Here is a 10509-nt window from a genome sequence, read left to right on the forward strand (position 1 = left end):
CCATTCTTTTTAAAAAATTTGTCAGTGAGAAAATAAAAGAGAATTTTCATAATGTAAAACTAAATTTTCACACTTAGGCTGTTTAACAAATACAGTTTAAAGCAGATAGTTTAAAAACCTACAACTATTTTCATGGAACAAAATTTCATCTTTAACATTTTTACCCACTGTAAATTAAATAACTTTAAAATGCATTGAGATAACAACTTGGAAATTAAAATACTATTCTTGACACAACAACAAAAACATTCGTTCAACAGGACAATTGTAAAGGGTTTGGTATTAGAAAGAACAAGACTCTGTTAACTGAGTCTGTCCTGATGGCAAGAGAAGCTATATATTGTTAGGGCCTTCCATTCACTACATTTCCCAAAGGAAAACATGCAAAGAGAAATTATCAAAGCTTCTAGAGGGCAGTGATCACAATGGAGATTTTTTTTATAGTGCCAGGCCAGAGCCTGGTGCAGGTGGGTGTTTCCCTAACAGAATCTGCCTTGTGGAATGAGGGGCACTGTGGAAGTCAGAACCTGCCGCTCTCCATCTGTGGATGTCTGTCATTTGGTCTGACAATGCCCAGCACTATGTTTTCTTAACCCCATATGGACAGAGAACGTGTTTGGATTGTATTGCGTGACATCCCTTCTCTACTGAAAAGGCCCTGGAGGGGCTGGAGGTGGGATCTGGCTTTTTAAGGACGGGTCTAATGCATTCAGCTGTTATCACACTTTGCTGATTGTAATCACTCGTTTTATGGTTTCTTTTCCAGCTGTTCTAAAAATTCATTGCAGTGTCTTCTAGGTTTATTTTTAATATCCTGTAATTCAAAGATCTAAGAAGGAAGAGTTGGAATAGAAATCCGTGTCCTGATTCCCTCCCCGTTTTCTCATGGGGAAGAAGTGATTTAGGATTTGGACACATTCCTTAAAATACTTCCTGGAAAAATATGTGCTTTTCTAGAGGGAAGGAATCAGTTTGCAGCATATTCACAGGCTTATTGAATTGGTGGAGGAGTTGAGAAAAGATCCCATGTAAACATACAAAAATGTTTAAACTTAAAAAATTAATTCTTTCTTCAGAGCATTTATAATGAAAATATTTCCTTTTCTGAGAGTAGTAGCAAAACAGTAGTAGTCTGTCAACATCTTAGGATTTCTGGATTCCCTAAATAGAGTATTTTCTCTAAACCGTTTTGTTCAAAATTTTTTTAGTAGAGGTTAGAAATGTACAGCTCTGTAAGGGGAAGAACACTTTTGTATTTCAAAAGATGGGATCCTCACATGTACTTGTCTTAATGTTAAAACTGACTTATTCAGGGAAAGTATAAAGGGCCAGCTTTCTCTGTTTTCTCTTGTCAGTTTAATCCTCTGAAGAGGTGGATCTGAGAAATGATTCAGCTAGAATTACAGGTTGTGATTTCTACATTTTTCACTATGTAGCAATCCTTTCAGTCATTTCTAAAGTCCTTTAAAAAGTCCTTTAAAAGCCCATACAAAAAACCGTTAAGACACACAAACACCAACAACCTGCCTTTAAGTCAGAAAGCCCCAGTTTCATGATTTCAGTGAGGGATAGTTTTACCGTCCATCTGCTGTCACCACAGCTGTCAGCAAGATGTCTTAAACATCCTAATTGTCACCAGGGACTGGATTGTTCCTTAACTAATTGTTTAGATTGGCTAATGTACATCCATCATCCACAGAGGGCAGGCAGTTCCAAGAATCCTGCAATCTGGATAGAACTCCTATCCTGACTTTAAACGCAATTGTTTGGGTGATGAGGAGTCAGCAGACCAAAAAGTCTACCCACGGGTGAAGGCACAAGACAGTGAACTGTGAACCGAGGACCAGGTGAGCCTCCCAGCTGACAAGCTCAGACCACTTGCATGTGTTCCTCTCAAACTGGGAATCCGTGGGAGGTTTTGTTTCACTGATCACAGCATGTCAGGAACACAGAGAGGACAGTCAGGATCCCCGCCTTCTTTGCTCTTGTGTGTGCGACTGTATAAGCTCTGCAGGCAGTCCTTGTGGCACAATGTGCTGCTGTATTTCTGAGTTACTTACGAGCCTTTCTTGAGCTAAACTTCTAAAACACACAGTAGTTTAGTGTAAACTATATGTGTAGTCCACACATTTCATATTAGAACACAGCCTCCCTTTCTAGAACCACTGCTTTATTTAGCTCTCCAAAACAATTAATTAATTCATTATTTTAGACTGTGGAATGATTTTTCTTGCATCCATCTGCTCATTCTTCCATTCAATAAAAATTTATTTCACACCCATACAAGCCAGGCAAGAAATTTTCATGCCTCAGAAATGCAAACCATTTAGAAAGGAGCCATCACCTCACATTTATACAATTCTTACATCAAAGTGCTTTCAGAAGAACCAATGAATTGGCTTAAAAGGTCTCTGTCTGAAAGTTACTGACTAGAAGTGAAGAGGGGGAGAAAGACAAATTCTTGATAAGCAATGAACAAACAAACATATTAGCCTTTAAAAAAAGAACCATTCATTAAGATGTTAAGAAGAGGGGTCAGGGGATTTTTCTTTAATGGAAGTTTGAAAAATTCCCCACACTCTCTCCCTTATTCAGAGTCAGTACAGCTCCTACTAATTTTGCAGGAAAGAACCCTATTAATTTTGTGTAGCTGATGCTTCCTTCCCTCACGTACTTGGATTTATTTTTATAATCTTGTACCATTAATTCTTTACAGGACCAGGTTGCCATAGAAAAACTCTGGAAAAGTAGTAAGCTAAGAACATCACTAATACAAATAACCCACATTTATTGTGCTCACCTATTTATTACACATTATTTTCAGCATTTTACATGTTTTAACTCATTTGATCATCAACAATCCTGTGATACAGGTAGGTACTCTTATTACTCCCATTTTATAGGAAAACTGATTCACAGAAAGTTTAATTAATCTGCACAAGATCAGAGATTGTTCTAGTGGATAGTACAACATAGCTGGGCAAACTCAGGAGAAGCATTTAGAGAAAACAGGCTTTGACATGGGAATTAAAGGCAGGCAGGAGAATAGGGAGGGTTTGTTCCAGAGAGGTGGATGGACAAGGAGCTGATGCTAGAGATTTCCATAAAACTGGATTGGAGAGAACCATCGGCCCAGCGTGTGCAGAGGAGAACTGAACGAGGGCTGATGGGGGCTCCAGGGCGGCGGTGGGGCTGATGACCAGCCAGGGCAGAGCTTCTAGCATTTCGCAACTTGATTTCATTACTTTCACCTAATACACTGACTGAACAATCTTGGAAAATCTGTAGACCCTTTTTCTTCCCTGCCCCCAACTCTGGTCATTTTTCAGGAATTTTCCTCTCTTGATTACTAAGTAGTATGTATTTACTGTAAGAAATATGAAACACATAGAGCATGCACACACACATACATGCACTCTCACAAAGGAAACAAGAAAATGAAAACATTTTTAAAACCACCTCCCAGAGATGACCACATTCAGTATAATTCCAGATTTTTTAAATAAGAAAGTGGACTGCCAAATAGGGCTTTGTAATTTTCTTCTCCTTCACATTGCTTAGCTTGTTGCAGCGCATGTTTTTCCTGTTTTTATATGTCACCATTTTAGTGAATTCATCACATGGATTTATTTATTTAAAAGATCTGCTATTGATAGCAGACAGATTCTTTTTTTTTTTGGGAGAAAGGATTTTATTGCTCACAGCTCAGTCTCTTGCTCCTTCCATCCTGCCTGGTGCAGAGGGGAGAGTGGCTATCTTTTTTAAAAAAAATTTTTATTAAGGTATGATTGATACACACTCTTATGAAGATTTCACATGAAAAAACAATGTGGTTACTACATTTACCCATATTATCAAGTCCCCACCCATACCCCAGTGCAGTCACTGTCCCTCAGTCCCCCTCTCCCTCCCTCCCCACATGCCCTCTCCCACCCCTCTCCTTTTGTAACCACTTGTTCCTTCTTGGAGTCTGTGAGTCTGCTGCCATTTTGTTCCTTCAGTTTTGCTTCGTCGTTATACTCCACAAATGAGGGAAATCATTTGGCATTTGAGCAGATTCTTTTCATTTTTTTGCTATTCTATACAATGCTTCAGTGGAAATGCTTTCAGATTAATGTTTTCCTCCATTTGAGATAATTTTTTATTACAATTTCATATAAAGTAATTAAATTAAAGTGTGTTTGATCTACACATATATATACATACACATATATTTTTAAATGGTTTTCATGCCTCTTGCTTCATGCCCTTCATAGATTGTACCATCTTACCTCCCGCACAGCACTGAGTGGGAGAGCCATTTCCCCGCATACCAAACCGCACAGGTACAGAAGGTCCCTGGGATTTACAAGCTCTTATGAAGAGGAATGAAGCGATGCCTCAGAGCAAAGGTGGGGCTCCTATTTGCCACCAACAGATGGTATGGCTGCCACTTGGATGGTGTCACTTGCGTTTTGGAGTGAATTAACTTAAAGCAGTCTTTTATATGTTAACCTTTAAAAGTCATTATCGATCTGATTAACTAAAAGTGGTATGTTCTCAGCTAGATGCACGCTGAGAAAACTGACTGGCTGTCCACACGTCCACGGATATTTCTTTTGTAAACTGTCTTGTCCTTTCTCATGCCCATTCTTTTTCTACTGGATCACCTTTCACACATTTCTTAAGAATTATTACCTCATATTTTCATCTATACATTTTTTAATTGGATAAAGGAGATAGGAGATGTACAGAAATTTTAAATGTTTATACAGTCAATTCTATTTTATTCCTTATGATTTGTTTGTTTGGTTTTATGCTTAAAAGACTCGCTTTACCTCAAGATATGAAAATATCACTTTGTTTTATTCATTTTTTTAGAAATAATTAACTCTTTGATATACCTGGTATTTATTTCAACATTATTTTATTCAGAGAAATTCAACATTATTTTATTCAAAGAGCTAACCAACTGTTTCTGTACCGTTTCTTAATAATCCCACATTTCTGTAATAGTTAGAAGTACTAACCTTAACCTACAATGAAGTCTCATATCTACTGGGAGTCTATTTCAGATCTTTCTGTTCTATTACTTGGAAATATATTTAATTACTAGAACCATTCCATTTCAGTAACATTTCTTAATATGCTGTAGTGCTTTCCAACCTCAACACTTTTTCCTCATTTTGTTTTAACCTTTTAAAATATTTTATCGTATTTGATTTTCAACTTACTACATTAACACACACTTCTTAAAACAAGTTAAACAGCACAGCATGGTATATACACAAAGTTAATAATTTTCCTCTCCACTTTCTAGTCCCACTCACCTGTGAAAACAAGGTTTGTAGTTTGGTGAATAAACGTTTGCACTTTTCTGTATGTTCTTATGACCAAAAAATAACAATAATAAATAATAACGAGAATGTTTATCAAGTGCAAAGGATTGTTTTAAGTATGCTATGTGAATTTTTTTTGTCTTTTATGGCAAATGTGTGAGGTAGATGCTATCATCAATACACAGATGAGTAAACTTAGTCCCAGGAAGTCTAAATAATTCATTAAGTCACACAGGGAGTGGTGGCACCCAGATTGCAACGCAAACAGGCTGGTTCCAGAGCTGGAGTCCTGTCTCATTCTTTGGCTTTTTCCTCTTCCCTTCCTCCTCATCCTCTTTCTCTTCCCTCTTTTCCTGTGTTAAAAATACAGGCTTATTCCATACACATTGCTTTGAAACCTGCCTTCTTTCACTTAAATTATGTTCTACTTTCTAACTTAATACACATAAATGATGCATTACATTTTAGATGTATCAACATATCAGATAGAGCCTGGTATTCGGCAGCACAGCCAAACATCATTTAATAAGCCATTCTCCTGGTGACAGACATTCAGGCGGTTCTTATTTCCCGGCCACTTCCCAACTATGCTGCTATTAAGGTTTCTGTATGCAAATTCTTTCATACTGGTAATTTTATTTCTGGCAAATAGTTTCCCAAAAGTGAGACTGCTGTCTTTAAGGGCATGTGCAATCTTATTTTAATAGATACTACCAGGTTATTTTTCACCATGACCATATTAATCAGCACTCCCAGATACGCAGCTTTCCCACAAACTCTTTCTTCCTTATGGAAGCCTCACAACGGAAGTCCCCAGCACCAGGATGCAAGGGTGGGCACCGCGATGCGGCTCCTGATCCTAAGTTCTGACAGCTTTGGCCCCTGATGAACATCCCCCTTCTTTCTGCCTCCCCTCAGAGCACAAGGTAACAGCACGCGTTCCACAGGAAACGATTCAGCGGTAAACACAGACATCTCGTCTCTTACCTGCCCTGCCCTCCCACGCAGCTGCCTGTGCCATCCCCCCCATGGCCCGCCTGTTCTGCCGAGAGCCTTCTGTGGCATCTGCAGCACCTCCCGCCTCATGCCCCCAGGCCCTGACTTCTAAATGAAGGCCCTTTGCCTTTCTCTCTGCCCATGGCTTCCGTGCTGAATTCACACGGGGACCTCCCTTCACCACCGCCGCCCGCGGTTCCCGGCCTCCTTCCCTGCCGCCCTGCGGCTCTGCCCCCCTTCCCTCATTTCAAACGAAGAACTTCTTTCCAAAACGTCATTTTCAATACCTCCTAAGGATTCAGCGCAAACTACAGTTGAAATTAATTTTCTTCTCATTTTATCAGTTCGTATTACAGCAGATTACCCTCTAAAGTGGTACAGACCAGGGTTTGGAATAGGGTCATCCATGCCTGGTTCACTTCTGCCATCATTATCTCTTATTGACTCTGAATTGGACTAATGGTCTTACTGACCAATGATAAGTAATCTGAGCTGTTCATTTAGCATCTTAGATAATAAATAGATTTCACCTGTCCTTTAAAAGCAGCTCTAGATAAGGTCATCTGCTTTCCTTAATTCAGTGTAGGGAGTGAGAGGAGCGAGCGTTTCCCCCATAAAGAAGGGCAAGTCTAAATGTGCCGTGCACACCCTTTAAGACCCAGGCTGTTCTTCCTTGGAAGCCTCGATCAGTTTTTTGGTCCTCTGTGTTTTCATCTCACATGATTCCTTCTTTTCTTTTGGTTCTTGTCTCAAAGTGTTAATTACCTTTTGACTTAAGCCTGCACACACTCCCCCGCCAAACTGTCATCAGATTATAGTTATCTGAAGGCAGGGACATTTCCCAATTATCTTGAAGCCCTAGAACCTGGAATGTGTTTGATACTTAGTAATTATAGCAAGTGTTATTTGAGTGACTGGCGGATGGGTGAATGAATATCCATTACTTCCCCGGAGTGCCCTATGAAGGAAACTTTGAGATATTAAAATGAAGCAACAGTGACTGGACTCTTTTTACTTATTACATTACATCAAATAATAGAAGAGTGTGTTAAAAAGTCAGTACGCTTACAGCTCAGTGAATGACCCAGTCAGAGGCAGTTCCTCCTTTCACTGTCCTATAGACATGGAATCTCCTTCCTCCATCCACCTGGGTTAGAATATCCTGGAATCAGCATTCTGCACTGTACCATTCAGTTGAGACTTGTCAGTGCTTTTATTAGTGAGGAGGTTTCTCCAAACACACTGCTGATTTTGGGAACTAAGCCTTGAATTAAACTGGACTGAGCTTTGAGAAAATGTGGGAAGTCTTGAAAGAAACCTTTGCACAGGATGGGTTTTCTCTACTGTGCAGCCCTAGGAAGTAAGTGGGCTTTAATTTCAACACTTACAGTATTTCCAGTGCTTTCAACATTTCTGTTTGAATCATCTGCTCTTCAGCCTCAGAGAGGCAGTGTTGTCTAGTGGTTAAGACCAGAAATCCCCAAGCCAGGCTGCTGGATCTGAATCCCAGTTATTGCCCTGGGAAAGGCATTTCGTCGAGAATGCTCAATCGACAGCTTCATGGGATGTCATTCGCATAGGACACAACATCAGATGATGCATGTGGAGCATTTTAGACCACTTAAACTTAGGACGCAGAGTTCATTAAATCAGCAACTATTGTCATTTTTGTCTTCTCAGGGTCCCTATTAGCAGATGTTATTAACATCATCTCAAAGATGGAGAAATTGGGGTCCCAAAAGGCTAAATGGTTAGTTCAAAGTTAAACAGACAACTGACTTCTGAATCTCCAGATTCTCACACTTGGCCATTTAGTTCCACCTATACTATTATGAGGACCCCTTCTGCAAGCTTATGTGGCCAGCTTAATTTTAGTGGCTTGTTGTTTGTTTGTTTTGCTTTCCTAAGAATGGCTTCTAATACTGAGCAAAGGACAGGAATTTACAATGACTCACACCAAAACAAAACCAACAACTGTCACAGCAAAATACCAACTTCATATTTGGGGGCTGGTTACTGGATATTCAACACTAAACTCTTTTAGCCTTTGGTCTGTACCCTCACCCCCTTCCACATACTTTGCTCAATACTGTGTCCATTACTAATTATAAGTCCCCCGAGATCCTGTGCCTTATTCCTCTTTAAATTCTGCTGGAAGCATAAATGTTTGTTATATAAAATAAATAAGAGATTATTATCTAAGAAAGAATGTACAAGTCCTTTATTTTCTGCTCTCAGTTTGTAAAGACAGAATCTGGTTGACTCTGTAGAGTGAACCTTTTTATAATAAAGTGGTATTTAAAGGTCTAGTATAATAATTTATTTATTCAAGTAGTTCATAACTTATACTATCTGAGTAAAGAAATTTTTAGTTGAGGTTCCTAAAACACTAAGCTGGTTTTGAGGTTGATGCAAAATCCAACTATCATCTTGAATAATGAGAAATTTGCATTGTTAAGCATTAGTATTGGCCTATGAGAGGGAAGCCTGGTAATTTCAAGGAGTGTATTCTTGCTGAAAAAATTAAAATATCTCATAATTATTGATGAAAGTCTTTGAATTCATGTTGCTAACAAAGCCTACCATATTAAATTATCAAGGTAGGTGAAAAAAAAATTAGTGTCTCAGAATAAAAGCTACAGTTGGAATGAATTCCAGTGTCTTGCATTCCAGTCAACATTTAAATAACTGAACACCCTGAGTGAAGATCTGTTGTCTATAAATGTTACAACTTCTGTATCTATGAAATTATATTTTAATAGTTATATTTCAGTAAGGCACTACTTTTGGTTACCTGCTTTGTTTCATAGATAAAATCATTTGGTCATAAAAGAATCTTACCCATAGCATTAAAAAATGCTTATCTTCTTTAGTAAAGAATATCATGAATGTATTAATGCCCAAGTGCATCAGGATATTCTCAATAGCTGCCTTTTTGAGTACATTTATGGCTGCAAAGATTTTCACATTTCTTCTTTTTTACAGTCAATGTGCTTTCCATGCAAGACAGCAGACGTCCTCTCCTGGCAGTCATCGATTTCTGCAATTTCTCTTTAATGTTAAGTCCTACAAGCTGTTGGAAATAAATAATCATGCCTTTTTCTTGGCATGAAAATGTCCATTCATTCACCAAATATTCAATTTCACTTCCACCATTAGCAGATTTTCTTTGTGAGTAAAAAGGTAGCTTCCGTGTCTCTTTAGCTTCAGCTGCATTCCAGCTGTGTTTATTAAACAGGGATTTCACATCGTCTGCCCTTTTGTTTTCTGTCCCATCGTTTTTCCCATCTGGTTTTCCCCCCACAAATCCTAGTGAAGATATCCACATTTTTACTGACAGTAGGCTCTTTATTTTTTTGATATCTTTCCCTGATGATAGCAGTTAACATTCCTTTAAAAGCTTACATTTCACCTCTGTTCCCCTGTTCACATTTCAACTACGTGAAATTGGGTGATTTGAAACAATTTTAGCAGCTTCTCACTCAAATATAATCCCTTACGACTTGTGATGGTTTTGAATTCTTGGCAACCATTTTCCATGCCACTCAGAGTCTCTGTAAAGAAAGGATTGTTAAAAATTACAAGCACACAGGCAGTACCTTCAAGAGCAAAGAAGACACACTTTATTTCAAGAAAAATGAAATGGAATTTCACAGTCACTTGCCCAGATTTCTCTATTTCCCAGGGGAAATAGAATTGGGGTAGAGAAAACTCACCCGAATGTTTGAGGAGAAATGGAGCCAGAAACTTTCTGGGTTGAGCACTTCCTTTCTTAAGAAAGTAAAGTATTAATCTTTAAATGTTTCTGCCACTAGTTGTAATGTTTGCAATTTTATTTTCTTTGAAGCTTGCTCATTTAGGAATAAGTCAAATTCTCTCTCTCTCCTTGTGTATCTATCATCCCTAAAATCAAGCTAATCACAAGTAAGGAAAGAACTTTGGTTCATTTAGGCAAGCAAGATAGGTTTGCACAAATACAGTTCATTGAATTTAGAAATTATTAAACTCCCATTTTTTAGAATCAAATAATACTTCTTTAAAAGTTGCTAAATGAAAATGGCCATTCATTTTTGAAAAGTTGTATGCACAAATCTATTACAAAAGAAGAAAATTAGAATTACTATTTCCAAATTTAATTTGGTTGCTATGGAATTTTTCTTCACATTTCCTAATCACAAAATTTATAGTGGTCATT

At 38.2% G+C, this 10509-nt stretch overlaps 1 long non-coding RNA gene across 1 annotated transcript; it reads left to right on the forward strand.

Moving 5' to 3' along the window:
* The first annotated feature begins 1712 nt into the window (after positions 1–1712).
* Positions 1713–9482, forward strand: LOC140845515 (uncharacterized). The gene is made up of 3 exons (XR_012124338.1): positions 1713–1847; positions 4283–4391; positions 9300–9482. It is a non-coding gene; the product is annotated as an uncharacterized lncRNA (long non-coding RNA).
* The last annotated feature ends 1027 nt before the right edge of the window (positions 9483–10509 follow it).

Source organism: Manis javanica, chromosome 13, assembly GCF_040802235.1.
Source record: "Manis javanica isolate MJ-LG chromosome 13, MJ_LKY, whole genome shotgun sequence".
NCBI classification, from domain to species: Eukaryota; Metazoa; Chordata; class Mammalia; order Pholidota; family Manidae; genus Manis; species Manis javanica.